This window comes from Haliaeetus albicilla, chromosome 11 (assembly GCF_947461875.1).
Source record: "Haliaeetus albicilla chromosome 11, bHalAlb1.1, whole genome shotgun sequence".
Classification (NCBI taxonomy): domain Eukaryota; kingdom Metazoa; phylum Chordata; class Aves; order Accipitriformes; family Accipitridae; genus Haliaeetus; species Haliaeetus albicilla.
In genome coordinates this window covers 15,765,116-15,780,732 of record NC_091493.1, presented here as the reverse complement: position 1 = coordinate 15,780,732, position 15,617 = coordinate 15,765,116, and the positions used below count along the sequence as shown (strand labels likewise).

At 35.7% G+C, this 15,617-nt stretch overlaps 1 protein-coding gene and 1 long non-coding RNA gene across 2 annotated transcripts in view; both read left to right on the top strand.

Annotated features, from left to right (window-relative positions):
* Positions 1-15,617, top strand: part of LRMDA (leucine rich melanocyte differentiation associated) — a 694,168-nt gene that overhangs the window by 614,775 nt on the left and 63,776 nt on the right. The window lies entirely within an intron of this gene.
* LOC138687711 (uncharacterized) overlaps positions 12,513-15,617 on the top strand; it is a 33,389-nt gene continuing 30,284 nt past the window's right edge. Inside the window, exon 1 of the long non-coding RNA XR_011326833.1 lies at positions 12,513-13,672. This is a non-coding gene — a long non-coding RNA (uncharacterized lncRNA). The remainder of the gene's footprint in view (positions 13,673-15,617) is intronic.

The window sequence follows — 15,617 nt, the reverse complement described above, 5'->3', positions numbered from 1 at the left end:
CTGCTTACAGTAAAATCTCCATCAAAGAGAGAGTTTTGTAGCACTTTTCCTTAAAAAGGACAGAATTTATTGCCCTGAAGTTGAATATGTGAGCATGACTGGGAACGAGGGAAGAAAGGAGGAGCTGCAGGGAGAGCGACTCCTGAGTTTTCAGAAATTGGCACTATTTCCTCTTTGTTTCCCATCTGGTTTAAAATGAAGCCATCTTAGAACACAACAGAAATATTCTCACCTACTTTGTCATTCATTCAAATTGTGTCAATTCATCAAATAGAATTTTGATTATATGCCCCCTCCCCCTCCCCCTTTGGAAGATTAAGGCATAAATACTTGGATTGTGATTAAGTTCCTGAAAAAGGAGTTGATCCTGACAGAAAAGCACAATGCAACTTTTGTATGGAAAAATTGAGGTAAAGTATCATTTTAATTTGAGAGGACAACTCACTTCAGTTTAAGAATTTGATTGGCTAATGAGTTTTGACAAGCAATGTCAATTCAAGAAGATTCAGATGAATGAATTCCAAAGGTCAGATCCAACAGCTGACTCCAAAATACTGTAACTTTGCCTAGTAATGGATTGATTTGAACTAGGGGGAAAAAAAAAAAAAAGAAATGGTATGAATTTATGTGGTTCACCTTAGCAGTTAGGGTTCTTTTTCTGTCTTTGCAAAGCCAGTAATTTAAGAAGGTGATCAGAACAGCCAAAACCCTCAGATTTTCCTTTTTCATCCTTATAAAAACCCATCTGATTAATGATGGAACTCAATAAATTCAGAAAAAAAAAAATTGAGTTGGTAATTTGGTTTACAGTCTCATGTGTTATTTATTTAAAAATTGGATTGCACTGGAAAACTCCTGACTCTGTGGGCAAAGGAAATATTGGTGGATGGTTCAGAGAAGTGGGAGATACATAACCGTGTATTTGTTTCTATTAATCTGATATATTGAAAAGGAGAAAGTATCATTGTGTTTTTGCAGCTGGGGGCTGGATAGGTAGGGAAGCAGCAGCTCGATTTCTAGCACACATCCTTTAAACTGCTGCAGTTATTCTGTGTGTCAGTCTTTGGGCATGCATGTGACTTATACATACTTTTCTGTGGTACCTGTTCATTCAAGCTTTAAATTTGTATAGAAAATTTGTTTTAAGTAGATGTGGAACACTATGATAAATGCTTCTCTTGGCCTCCACTCCTGTTTAAATCTGACTTTGGATCTGTTGTCTGGGTTTACCCAGTCTGTGACAAGGTAAATAGGTGTATTTTACAGCAATCTGAGGAACAATTCGGAAGCAATCTACATCTCCAGATTTTGGCAACAGGGGCTATTATCAGCTTTATTCCCAGTATTTTCTTTTATACTGTTTTGGTTATTCACTTTTAAGATTGCTTTCTTTTTCTGCCATATCTTTATTTGAATCTTATTACAGTTCACTACTAGTTTGTGTAAGGCAAACTCATGAAATAGGCATATGCCCCCCTGAAGCCATGACAAAAGGGATGATTAGAGTCCAAACCCTAAAAGGTTGACAATATTTGCTGGACAAATTTTTAATAGACTATAGGTCACTAAAACAATATTTCTATTTGTTATTTATTTCTTATGGCTTTTGGTTTCCCTACCCTTTTCCCAAAACATTATATCCTCGTTTAAGATTCTCTCTGACAAGCTGTGACTTGGGAAATGGTTTAAAGGGAGGAGTTATTGCCAGAAGCGTTCCAAAAATACAAACTGGTGAAACTATCTGAAGTAATTATCATAGCTTGAAGCTTAGATTTTTCCCTCTAAAGTGCTTTTGAGCTGGAATCTGCTGTCTTTGAAGTCAGTGAAGAGTTTTGCTATTGACCTTATTGATTAGTCAATTGGTCTGTGTTTCCACAGAGTGGGGATGGCAAAAATGCATTTGTTACTATTTTTATTATTACCAAAACTAATAAAATCTTCAGTGTGATTTATTTGCAACACTTTCTTGATAAGCTACAATTGGCATTACTGATTATCGTACCAATTTTTCTTCTTTCCAGTAAAAGATTTTGGATTCAAGCTATAATTCAGGGAACAACTTTGTGCCACTGTCAGGCCTTCAACACCAATGTGTCAGATACCCTTAGTTTCCTCTCCCTCCCACACCATGTTAGTCATTTTTCTCTTTGGAAGTCTGTACTTCCAGAGATATTTCCAGCTGGCAAGCAAGTTTTAGGTAAGATTTGGCTGAAAACTGTTTTCAACAAATAATAACTCTTGCTGGAAACTGTGTGTTTTCCACAATGATGGTTTTAATATCTGTGAGTGTGTGTGTGTGTGAGGTAGGGTGGATAGGGAAAGTGGGGTAGACCAAGATATACATTAAGGCATGTTGGAAAAGAGCCACATGGAAATTGTAATTTGGTTCCCTCATGTCCTCATTCTCTTTGATGGTCTATGAGTCTCAGCTGGACTAGAAATCTATTTTATAGACTAATTTCTCTCCTTTGCAAGTCAGTAATGTGTCAATAAAGTGAAATAGTACCTTTTCAATTCATTGGCAATTAAAAATAATTGAACAACCTGGGAAATTTCAAAACTGCTTTAAACCAATATTGAAAATAGTTAAAAAATAGTGATACAAAACATTGGGGTTTTTTTCAAGATTTATTTTAGCGTGTCTCCCTCTTTTTACCAATTTTAAATCAAACTGATGCATTCACAAAACACTTTAGTGTCACTAAGTCTCCATTTTGTTGCCAAAGGAGTTTTGTGTCAAAAGTTTTGCTTGGCATTGAGCACTATATCCTGGTGACACAACAATTAATTTTATAAAAAAAAAACATTAGGAAATGTATTGAAAAAATAAGCTGTGCCTTACTCATCTCTTAGTTGCTTTTAGTATTGAAAAGGAGAGCAAAAGGCCAACTTTTTTATTTTTTTTGCTTTTCTACGGTACTAGTAAATTGTTTGTTCAATATTTATGGTGTGTTGGTCATCACTTGGTAGCCAATGTTACAGAAAAATCTCATGTCAAATGCTGAATTTTGCTATCGCCAAATTTTACATCCTACATAGGAGTAGCTGATAATTTCTTTGGAGCTAAAAGCTGAAAGCTTTATTTTCTCCCCCTAATCTTCTTCTTCAAGGATAAGATTAGAGAGTATCTGATATTCTCTAATTATATTTTGAAAACACTTTTGTATTTTGCACAGTATCTCTGCACGTTCAGCGCTAAACAAGGGATTATTTATTTACTACTTTCCCCCACCGTAGGTTAAACTGTAGATTTTCTTATAACTGGGATAGGCTAATCCATTCTCTACCTAAACAGTATTGCCAGTTTTTCTTGTTGACATGTTCTTGCCAGCTTCCAAAACATCCTTCTAAAGGTTATTCGTGTTACCGGAAGAACCGTTGTTGAATGTTTCATTCAGTATTGAATACTGAATATTTCATTCACTAGTGATATTTTGTATTATCTAATGCAAGTGCTAAAAATCCATGGAAGCGATTGTATCTTTTTTTTTTTTTTTTTACCTTGCTCTTTATTTTACTATAAGAGTTTGCTGTTCATTTATTTGTCTTTCAGATCATCCCCTTATTAGTGGTTCTTTGTCTTCAAGATTGGATGCACAATATGGGGATCTCATTTCCCCTTTTGGCTACTGTCTTAATTGTCATTCACTTTTTTTATTGTGTTTTCTGGAGAGTGTCCCCGTTCCATCTCTTCTGTGGTTGATATTATCAATGTCATGTTGTCCACATTAATTACCGCTAGGTGGAAAACACCTAGCCATGTGTACCTCACATTTTGTTACTTGAATTAGGTGCCTTGCAATCCGTAGCTCTGAAATATATTGAGCTGATATCATATGCCTGGCCCTGTTAGTTTCAAAGCAATTTTGGCAATAAAAATGTTTTGTGGTTTTGGGCATGACATTAACATTTGTTTTCCCTTAGTTCTTGTTCCATTTCCTTGATAAAAAAGCCTTTGATGCCCAAGGGGGTGACCTTTTCCTTCATATTTCCATAAATTGCGTATTCACATAGTTGCTTAAGAAATTACATATGTAGCTCGTCTGTTCACAATCTGATTTTGGTCTCTGTGCTTTGGCTGAGTTTTGGTGGCCCTGTTTTCCCTGCATGCATGTTAGGGTCTCTCCATGTCAGTCATATCTCAATTACCAGAAGTGTACAGAACAGTAGGAAGTTTTAAATTAACAACTCGCTTTAAGAGGCAGAATTTTACAGCTGTCACACAAGACATTTTTCTTCTCTTTCCTGGTTTAATGGCTCACTACCTGACTGGTTTCTCATCAGCTGAATAACTGCTAGTCTGCCAGGTATTCCTAGACTATTCTAGGGTGTTTTGGTTTTGTGGTTTTGTTTTGGGTTTTTTTTTTTCCCTCCTCTAGGTCTTGATTACTTTACTATCTCCTTTGTGCTGCTGGAATCTAACCTCAGCAAAAGGTGCTTTTAACCATGAACATTACTCCTGGAGAGAGGCTGAACCTAACATCATCTTATTTCTATCTTCAGTCATCTTCCAAGAACTTTTTTATAACCCTTTGCTGATACGGAGGTGAACACTTGAATCAAATTCTTTTGAAATACCACACTGTGGGAGGTCTTAAATTTAAATACAAAATCACATAAGCTTTCTACATGCAACCCAGCTTCAGATGGGTTTATTTCAGAAGCAAAACACAGTAGACATAACAAGATGTAAACTTATAAAAAATACAGGCAGACTAAGCCATTGTTAAAAGGACGGCATAATATCTGACACATCATAGTTTGTAAAATTTCCTACATTTGGAAAAAAGAAAAGGTATTTTTATCAGCGCACTTACCAGTGCAGTGCACTTTTTAATTTCTTTTTCTTTTTTTGAAAAGGGTAGCCTGTAAATATGTTGTTATGAATAACATTTTTTTTTTTTTACAGGAGAACAATTGAGTAAATTAGTAATTTGAGTAAATTAGATAACTGAAACCACCTAGATGTGAGGTCTCAGTCTGGCAATATGACTGAAGTTACATGTCTATGCCCATGTTGAATCTCACTCTAGTCAAACAATGGTGCAAAGACTTGCTGCGAGCGAAGATGTTATTTGGAGTTAGGATCCATTAGTTGGGATGGCTTCCATACCCTACCTTCAAACAAGGAAAATGCAGATCCTTGTACAGCATGATTCGCCATAGAATCATTATGCCATACTGATTAGTGTTCTTATAAAATAAGAGATGCCCCCATCACAGGTATACAATATAATTTACTCTAGGGCACTAACAACATATATTGCAATTCTGGACCTGTTGTAAGAGAGAAGTTTATGTTTCCCACCTGAAATGTAGACATGACTAAAACTTAACAAAAAATTAAAAAGAAATTAAGAAATAAACTTATAAGCTAGTTTTTTAAAAAAAAACACAAAGACCCAAAAGAACAACAACAAAAACCCCAAGAAGTCTGCTACTGGTTCACTGTAGTAGTTTAGTAATTTATATTGATTGGTTATCTAAAGACACAACAGATGCATTATTTTTTTGCTGTTCTCCCTTTTAATGTAAGGGAATGGCCAGTAAAGGATTAGGAGTTGCATTTGTACCAGTCATCCTAGAGCAGAAATGGACTGTGTCTAAGTGCCGGGTGACGGAGGGTTTGTAGGCATTACATAGAGTAGGGAGGTATACTGGGGAAAGGAGGTTGCTACAGAGAAAAGCAAGACAAAAATGCATTTCTTTTGCAGAATGAGGGGCTTGGAACACTGTTTTAAGGTACTTTGGTCAGCATTTCACTGGAGGCTTACATGGTTTTGCATATGTAGAAAATACTGTGGCAGTATGTATTAGATGTGTTCAAATTTTGGTTTGCCGAGTGTGTGTATGTATAGGTACACTTCTGAGGGGGTGATGGAAGGGCAGGGAAGATACGATTTAAGTCTCACAAGTAAAAAGGACTGCATTATTATGGATTAGCCTTTCATTTCTTCATGAGTTAAGTACTTCCAAATGGAAACAGAGTTGAGTTCAGAAATTCTTGCTGCTTGCTTGCTTATGAGGAGTGTATGAATATAATATGTATAAAACATTAAACAATAAAAGTAATAGCCTCTAAGGGAAAGGGAATTATTTTCTTTTGAAACCGTGATGTCATGGTCTTACCTCACCTTTAGTTTCAGCCAAGCACATAATGTATACTGAGCTCTCTATCATGTACCATTATAATTAGCTCTGTCAGGTCTTAGCCCTGCAACCCTCATGCAGATAATATGATAATATGTCTTCATAACCAAGTGACCTTACATGCACAATATTTCTCCCCTTATGAAGATTGCATGTCAATAAAGTAATTGAGTCTCAGAGGCTGCAGCGAGTGAAGATTTAGATGATTGGACTTTCAGGGCAGTGATGTATGACCATTATTATTCTACTTGTCAGAGAGCTGCGTACAAGCGAGGATGGTCAGAAGATGACAGGGATGAAAGGTTGTGTTTCATTAAAAAAAAATATTGCTGTTAATCACCACTCTATTCTTTTCAAAGTCATGGAGGAAAGAAACTCCTTTTTCATTTTAGCTCTGGTTAAGAATTTAAACATGAACATGTAGCAGGCTTTCAGAGCCTAGTTATCCAGCTTCATTATTGCTTAATTAGGGAAATAAATTATTATTTCACTTAATAAAATGCAACAAAATGCTAGACACTGAGACCACCTGTATACTTTTATCACATCATTTTAAATTAACATTAAATGCATCATGCTAAGCTTTAAATCACATTTTGCCTACAGCTTTAAGTAATTCTATCAAGTGCTATGAAGCCGGTATAAAATCAAACCATACTGAATTCAACTATTTTTGCTTGTACTAATTTGTTTGGACAGTTGCAGTGCTTGAAACATTTATATTTCCATACTTTGTAAAAGCAAATATTTTTTTTCTCACCAAGCTGTTTTGTAGCTGTAAATTTATCTTATGATATCATAACAGCTGGAAACTTGTAGCTTGACAAGGTTTTGTTTCATATTTAAACAGCTCAGAAATTATGTTTGAAACATAGTATATTTCTTTCTCTCTGTGAGACTTTTCTCATTTTGTTGCACATTATCTTGGAAGTATCTGCAATATATTTTAAAACAGATTATTTATGCAATCGTTTAGTTAATAATTCCTAATGATTTATATATGTCGCAGACCTTTCTTATATACATTAAAAAAAAAAAGACCAAAACTAGCCCAAAATAGTATTTACTGGTGAGTGCTATATAATGAAATACGGATGTAGGTTCTGGAAGGCTGATGAGCAAGGAAGCTTGACAGTGCTTTTAGTGAGTGGAAAATCCTAATGGAAGCACATCTTTTCTGAAGAACGAGTTTCAGAAGTCTTTAAATCTTCTCAGTTAGGAAATTGACTGAGATATAGCAGCTCTAACGGAGAAAGAGCTTATCAGATGATTTTTGGCTATACATAGTAAAGCAATATTTTATTAACTAAAATTAGCCACTGCATCTTTTCAGGATTGACTCCCACAAGGACAATTTTATAAGCAGAAACAACAAAAAGAGAATGAAATCTTTGTATGAAAAGTGAAAAAAATCAAGTTCTTTCACTCTTCCTCCTGGACACATTTTTAACCTAACATGTAATTGTAAAGATGCAGAGTCAGGTTTGTTTGCAAACTCATCTTTGTTATTATTAATGATTTTTTTGAACAGTAATGCTCCATGTGATATAGGCCCTGTTGTATGAAAAGAGATATTCTCTGTTCCTAGATAAAATGGATATTTGAGCAAGAAAATAGAGTTCTCCAAAATTACAAGTATTTAATATCTGTATTATCATGTTGTTGGTTAGTGGCAGTCAGGAGCTCAAGCCTCAGACTCTTTTAAGTTCTCTCTTAGATAAACAGGCGGCTGCTTCTCCTCTTCTTCCTGCATATATATGTAGCATTAGGAATACAACTGTTGGTAAAGCAAGCAAAATTTGTACTTCACACTTAAAGTTGGTATCTCTTGACAGAGGTGTTCTTGAGTCAAATCACTATACTGTTAAGTCAGCCACAGCATTAACAAGCAGGTTAGTTGCTGTCACTGATGTGGCTCTAGAACAAAGTCTAAAGCACTGAAAGTCCTGAAGTGTTCAAAATGCACAGGGATCACTAAGAAACTGGAGGGGAATGAAGAACTTACCAAAACTAACTTAAATAGCAATGCAAAAATGAGAGTTAATAGCCCATTATATTTTTATATGTCCTTTTAGATAAGGGAAGAAGACTAATACCTTCTAGTCAAATGGAAGACTGACGTGAGTGATCTGACTCCTCTATCAATGTGACATCTGACTCACTGTTAACAGTTATTGGTGTTGATAGGCACACCCCACACAGAGAGCCAAATGCAGTTGGTTTGATCCCTTGTTCTTTTATTTCTATCCCTTCTCCCTGTTTTCTGTCACAATGTCATGTTGAATCAGTGTTTGGTGGCACATGCAGGACCTCTCAAGTACCGAGGTATCAGACTTCAGGAACCGCATCAAAATGAATATAATAATGAGAACCAGAAGGCAGCACAAACCCCCTTTTCAGGGAAGGAGACAGCTAATAAGTATTGTTAGTGGATTCAGGGTAGAAGAACCAGAGGTGCATCCTGTGGACAAGCAGGTGTAGACTGGCTTGTCTCAGAGTCCAGTTACAGGCACGCTGAGAAGATCAGTGCTGATGTCTGTCACTTTGTACACATCAAGATGCTTATTTGAGAAAACAGAATAGTCAGTGGTTATCTTGTAATCAACCCTGGTATGAAGAACAGCATTATATATTAAAAAAAAAAAAAAGGAAAAAGAAAAACTACTGTGTATGTCTTTCTAGCTCAGCTTTCTGTATTCTCTTTGAAGGGAATGGGTCTATATCTTTCACCCCTGTTGCTTTTACTAGGCTTATTACTTTATGATCCCAAACTGTCTAGATCTGTGCATATGTATTCAACACACATGCATAACGTGTGCTCTTTTCTCGTGCTGTTTAGGCATTTAGTTGGCACTCAGCTTTTGATCAATTAATGGTGCTTTCTGTGTATGCCTATTTGGAGGGTAGATTACAAATTTGCTTTCTGATTTTGTGAGCTTTTAGCTGGAACTTTGTATACTTGTTCCATTTTGTCTGAGTCAAAAAGTTTGACAAGGATGAGGAGTTTGAATAGTATTCCAACTATAGCCTATTTTTGTATGTGTTGATGTGTATATATACATGCTTGCATTACAATAATTCTATTTACAGCAATAGCAACAGCAATGATTGATGTGGCCTAAGTGTTTCCATTTGCTTATAATTATATGACATTTTTAGCTATATGAGATAATTTAGTGCCTTATTTCTGTCCAGAGGCGAAGGTTCTTTCATTATTTTTTTTTTCTTTTCTAATATTTAATCAGATAATCTCTTGTTTTTCACATTTATAGATTCATGCAGTCCAAAACTATTCAGACGGACTGATGTTCTGTACCTCACAGGCCTCACATTTCACATAATTATCCCTTAACTGCACTCAGTAAGTTGTGTTTGCTAATGCCTGTCTTCCAGAAAAGCACTGGCTTGATTCAAGAACATAGACTCCACCGATTTACCTGATGGTCTGTTCAAATTGTTAATCAACACATGGTAAAAAATGTGTCTAATTTTATCTGGCTTCCACTTTCAGCTGTGAGAACTACTTTTGTAATATTAATGCTGAATATTAGCCCTTTAATATTTAGTATTTTGTCCTTGTGTAGGGTAGTTATGCAGTGTAATGAAATAGCCTCCCAGTCATTTTTTTAATAAACTAAAAGCATCGTATTGGTGAAACCCCTCACTCTGAGGTATTTTGTCCAATTCTTAAGTATGGACTGTGGCTCTTTTTTCATCATTTTTCTAATTTTTCAACACGCTTTAAAAAATACAGCCATCAAAACTGTTTGCACTAATCTAATGTCATGAATGAACAGAAGTAAAATAATTTTCTATGCCTACTCTGTTCCTCTATTAGTTTCCTCTCCCTATCTCTTTAACCCTCAAAATAAACCCAATTACTTTAACCCATCTTGCTTTAACATCATGTTAGCACTTTCTGTTGAATTGCTTGCCCACCACGTTCCCTAAATTATTTTCAGAGGCTCTGCTGTGTGTGATACAGTCTCACTATTCATGGATATGGCCAGTCCTTCCTCGATCCCTGATAAATACCCTTAGATGATGATGACACAGTGACAACTGGTATTTCAGTCAATTTCTAATGCATTTAATGTTTATTACTAATGCATGGTACTAATTTAGTATTAGTTATTTGTTACAAAGTGAATTTGTATCTCCTTTTTGCTTTTTCATCAAAACTGAAACCATCCATTACTAGTGAAAAGGACAAGGATCTCTTTTGTTTGTAAATCAGTCTCTGCCAGGTGCTTCCAACACCACTGAAACCTGGGAGGTATTCTGTGCCCAGGCAGAAGTAGGAAAAGGCGAGATGCTGGTGTAATGCAATCACAGTGCTCATTCACCCACTTTCCAGAAATGCCCAAAGATTATGCCAGGAGGCTAGATAGGGGCAGAAAGTGAGAACACTTTTGAAGCCAATTTTTCTTGCTGCCTCCTCTTCATTTTGAGGAAGCATATAATGAGAATCTGCCTCGCTTTGTTTCTAGCAGCATGTATCTTTCCATATAAGTATATACTGTACCAGCTTTACTTAAATTATGAATATATTTATCTGTTTTTCCTTAATGAAACAGCTCCCTCTTCCAATCCTTTCTGCTTCTTTTACCTTGAACTTGCAGCCTGCCTTGGGTTTAGTCTTTAATGTAATTAGTTTGTAACAGAAATAAAAGTGATTGGTGGCTTACCAATGTTTTCTTCACACCCATCTGTTTTCTTTTCTGCCTTTTAGTACTGGGGAAAGAATGCACTCTTTCATTAAATCTAGCACAACTCAAAGGTCACTTTTAATTTGCATTTTGAAAAAGAAACTGTATAAAAATTAATCAAATACTCTTGGCCTAGTCACAGACAAGTCTAGGGACAAAACATCTTAGCTTTCTTGTTTCTCTTTTAAAGATACGATCAATTTACTTACAAATTACTTTCTTTTGTAATTCCAATCTCAATGTCACTGCCTTTCACATTTCAGGAGTTATAATTACGTGCAGAAATATCTGTAGTTTTCCCGATGGTGACAGGAAGTCTGCTTTACCTTTATTTCATATTAAAGAGATATTATCTATATGGTCCAAAAGTGTTCCACCTAGAGATATCTTTTAAGTGTCCCTGCTAGAAGAAAGTGGAGACCTTGCAAAACTGAACAACTTCAACATGATGATGATCTTGAATGGAAAAAAGACTAGCTGGGGAAGTTCTTTACATTTCCGTATTTATTTCTTCCTCTAAGTTTTGGTAATTATATCATCATTTGTATTTTAAAATCTCTTTACGACTATCGTGGAGGTTACCAAAAGGATGATTTCCAAAAACATTGAAAGTAGTGACATTTTACTAATCATCTGGTAGTTAAGCTATCTGAACGACAGAATGACATCCACAGGACAGGACAAGACACTGAACAATTCTTTCTTCAACAAGAGGATATTGGCTGCCAAGTGTGTATCTGGATTTTTATTTTTGAGCATGTCTTTCATTTAAATATCCTCTTCTGGCCAGTTCCCAATATATGCAAAAAACAGCTGCTGAAAAGGTCATGCTGGACTGACCAATTAAAAGTATCTGCAGGAAAACCGCAGATTTTATCAAAGAAAAGTTGCAGATTTCTTCAGCTGGGTCAGCTTCACATAGGGCCAGTCACAATCTTTTTGTTTCACTCAGCAGTGGAATTCAACCATTGACCAGGAGCTTTTTTTGGTGGCTCTGACATGTTTTGTCAATCAAGGTATCCCTGTGTAGTTAACAGCTGTTGACTGGAATTCAGTACTGTTTTCTTTATCAGCCCAAGTGCTATTTTTGAAGTATTTAACTGTGTTAAAAACTAGATAAAATTCTTTAAAAGTTAACAGTGGAGATACAATTCAGTTTCTTTAAGAAGTTATTTTTATTGGTGTTTGGTGTCCCTCCATGTGTTCTTTGTTCCTTACTTCCCAAGTACTTCTGTGGTTTAGAAAGAAGTAAAACACAAATGTTCCTACTCTATTGCTTCCTTTTAAAAAATCTTAGTTTTTAACCAGTTTTTCACAGGTAGTCTTTGATACCTGCCAAAGTAGTTACTCATCAGAAAATGCATTGTGTGAATATCTGATTTAATGAAAGCGTATGTTATAACTGTAAGCCCCTGTGGCCTGCCAACCATAGCATTATCCAAATCTTGCTCATGTGTTTGCATTATCTGTCAAATTCTTTGATAATAGGGTTCCTTTACTGAAAAATATATGAATAGCTCCCAAAACTGCTTTAAGTAGTAGCCAGCTGAAACCAGGCCTTGAGCTGAGGAATATTTTAAAACCTGAAGCGTACCAAGCCTGTGACTAGCCACAAAAATATGCTCCAAGTTTTTTCGCTTTGCGTGCTGTCCTGGGAAGAGATGCAGGGGAGGATATCCTCTGAAGACTCATGTAAGAATAGATACTCTGTCTATCTGTATCATAGTGAGAGCTATTACAGAGATTAATATCTGTTCATAGCAACTCCAACCTTTAAGAGTTTATGCTCTTCAAGGTGAGCTGGAGAAACTCATAAGTATTATAATAAAAATACATGGTTGTTCAGTGTGTGTTTGGCCTGATCAGCAAGGTGAATCAGTCCTGCTGATGTTTACAAATAAATAATTAGAAAATATTTTATGTAATATAGGAATCTTTTAATGTAACATTTTTCTTAGGTACACATCTGACAAATCTGGGTGCTTATTATTACACAATTTTAACATGTAGAACAGAATATTTGCAACTGCTTTCAATGTTTTCAAGGGCATGTGTTAGGGCTCTTACATGGGCAAATAATACTTTTCACTTGTAAGGCTTTTTTTATTTAGGGTTCTCAAAATACAGTCTAGAAATAATTCCTCTAGATTTGATGTTGACTGGCGTTGCTTCTCATAATTTTGTTTTAAAGCATATAGCATGTCAGCTCTGTGTCAATGCAAACTAAGAATTGCAGCATGAGTCCTGGACTGTAGACATTTTGCAGAAGGTTAGTTAGGTTATAGGAATAATGTTTCAGGGGGTTTTGTTGTTGTTGTTGTTGTTGTTTGCTGGGATTTTTTTTGTTTTTTTTATGGAACAGAACCAACTGGCTTATCATCATAGTGCCATAATATGTATGCACAGAAGTAGAAAATCCCTACAGTTTATGGGGTATAGCTGTTATCTCTTTTCAGCGGAGTTCTGTCGTAACTATGACTATTAGGAAGAATGTTTGCAAAAGTGACTTGTGAAAGTGCTGTGCTTCAGCTTCAAGTCTTGAGCTGAAACTCTTCCAACTGTTGTTTCATCAGCATATGCCCTGTTATACTCACTGTGGACCTTCTAAACCACTCCATCAGAATTATTTTCTGTCTCGCAGCAACTGCCCCAAAGAGGAGAGTGATTCTGTACTCTGGCACATGAAGATCAAAAAGCTTGCTCCAGCTAGAAGTCTTAGGCTTTCTGACCCAACCTCCAGCACAGCAGAACAAAGCACAAGTACAAAGACATTTTGACATCTGAGTGCATGTAGCTTCTCTATTAAATCAAAGGTGGGTGGTAAAGTACTCCAATAGCCAAAGCAGAAATGGCAGAGTTGGGAGAGTGTTTCTTCGCAAAGCTGATTTTGTTTGCAAAAATAGCCACTTGGATCCAGCCTGTTTCCTCCTTAAACTTAGAGATTTGAACAAAGTTCCTGATAATCAAATACAGTAAAACAGCAGGGTTATCTTAGTTTATGAGGATTGTGGATTTCACTTCATTTATCAATACCTGAGGATAGTGCAAATAAGCATAACAAGAGGATGAATATGCCGTTAAGTTGCATGTTTTAGGCAGATTAATTGCAAGTGGAAATCAGAAGAAAGAAATCTTTTATGTGGCAATGTCTTACAATGCAGGGCTCTTTCAGACAAGAACAATAAAGTGCAAGGTTTTGGAATGAATAGTTAGAAGTATCTGTCAGTAATCACTGTTTCTTCATTGGATTTACTCTTTACACCAGTGAAAGTACCAAATTATTCAATAAAACACTAGTACATATACAGTTAATTGTATGTGTTAAAAAAGAATAATCCAAGACATGATAAAATTCAGTGCTGGTTTACAGTAGAGTAAACAATGCAGTGCTACCATTTCCTGAAGATAGATGAATTTCTGAATGTGACTGGAATCTTAAAAAGAATATTTTAAAAATGTGTAATATTTAATTAATTGTTTAAAAGGGATTTGAGAAACAGATAGGCTTCAAAGAAAGTGTAAACAAATAAACTCTGCTAAGGAAATCTTGAAGGTATTAGTATACACTTGGAAATGGAGAGGAAGCACCTTGTTAGGGTTGGAAAGGGCTCAGTATCCAGAACAGAGCAGAATTTGACCAAAAAATTCAAATATCGTTTCAGTTGTGTTGATACATGCATGGAAACAGTGCAGCAAATCACTTCTAGTTAATCTTCTGGTGCTAAATTCAAACTAATGGGTACTCACTCCTTTAAAGTCAGTGATGTGAGCTGGATGAGATGATGACATTTTTCATTATTTTTCTCTTTCTAACTAGCTAGGCTCTTGCAAGCTAATTTAAAGGGTGTGAATGTTTTTTGTCTGATGTGTATTTTGGATGTCCAAAAATGTAACATTTTGTGGTCCTTTATTCTACCTCCTTGCCCTGTTTTTTCTTTTCCATAATATTTCTTGTGAAAAGTCACTAGTGGGAATGATTCCCAGGCAGGAGTGTTGTGGCAAACAGTTTTCGCAGACAGTATTCAGTCCCATAATATTGATTGTGATATACTGTATGGCTAGGTATGTTGTAGTTGATCCTCCTTACTATAGGATAAGCACGTTAAGCTTTCTGGTGAAGATGAGAGGACTCTGTCTGTATCTGATGTTGTATAAGCAGAAGGAGAACATAACATGGCAACTTGCATATCAGGTCTTGTAACTCACCTCAGAGATAACGCAATGTTTTTTGATGCCGTGTCTTTACTTGCTATGGAAATCTGTAGAAAAATATAATTCTGAGCAAATGGAGTGTCTGGGAAACTATAGTTGGAAATTTAAATTTTGAAATGAAATGTCCTGGTGAATTCCATATATTTAGTTATAGTATAAATATAAATATATATATAAGCAGAAGAGGTGAAAAAAAAGCATGCTATCCTAACAAAACAATCCACTGCAACGGTGACTGCTTCCTTAGTTGTTTTCCCTTCTTCATAAAATATCTGTCTTGGACAAGACGACTTAACTTTATAGCCCTTTCTAGCTGTCATAAATTGAAAATAGTGTTGCATTATTATTATTATTGTTATTCATCTCTGCTATGTAAAGAAATACTAAAACCTCAGAAGAAAAATATTTTCCATAAGATAGATAGAAACCTGACATTGCTTACTGTTCTCTAGCTACTGACAGGTTACTACCTTGGCAAAGAATTATATTAATGAATGTCCACAACTAGGAAACTTGATCTGAGATGGCACACTGAAAGGACTTGTA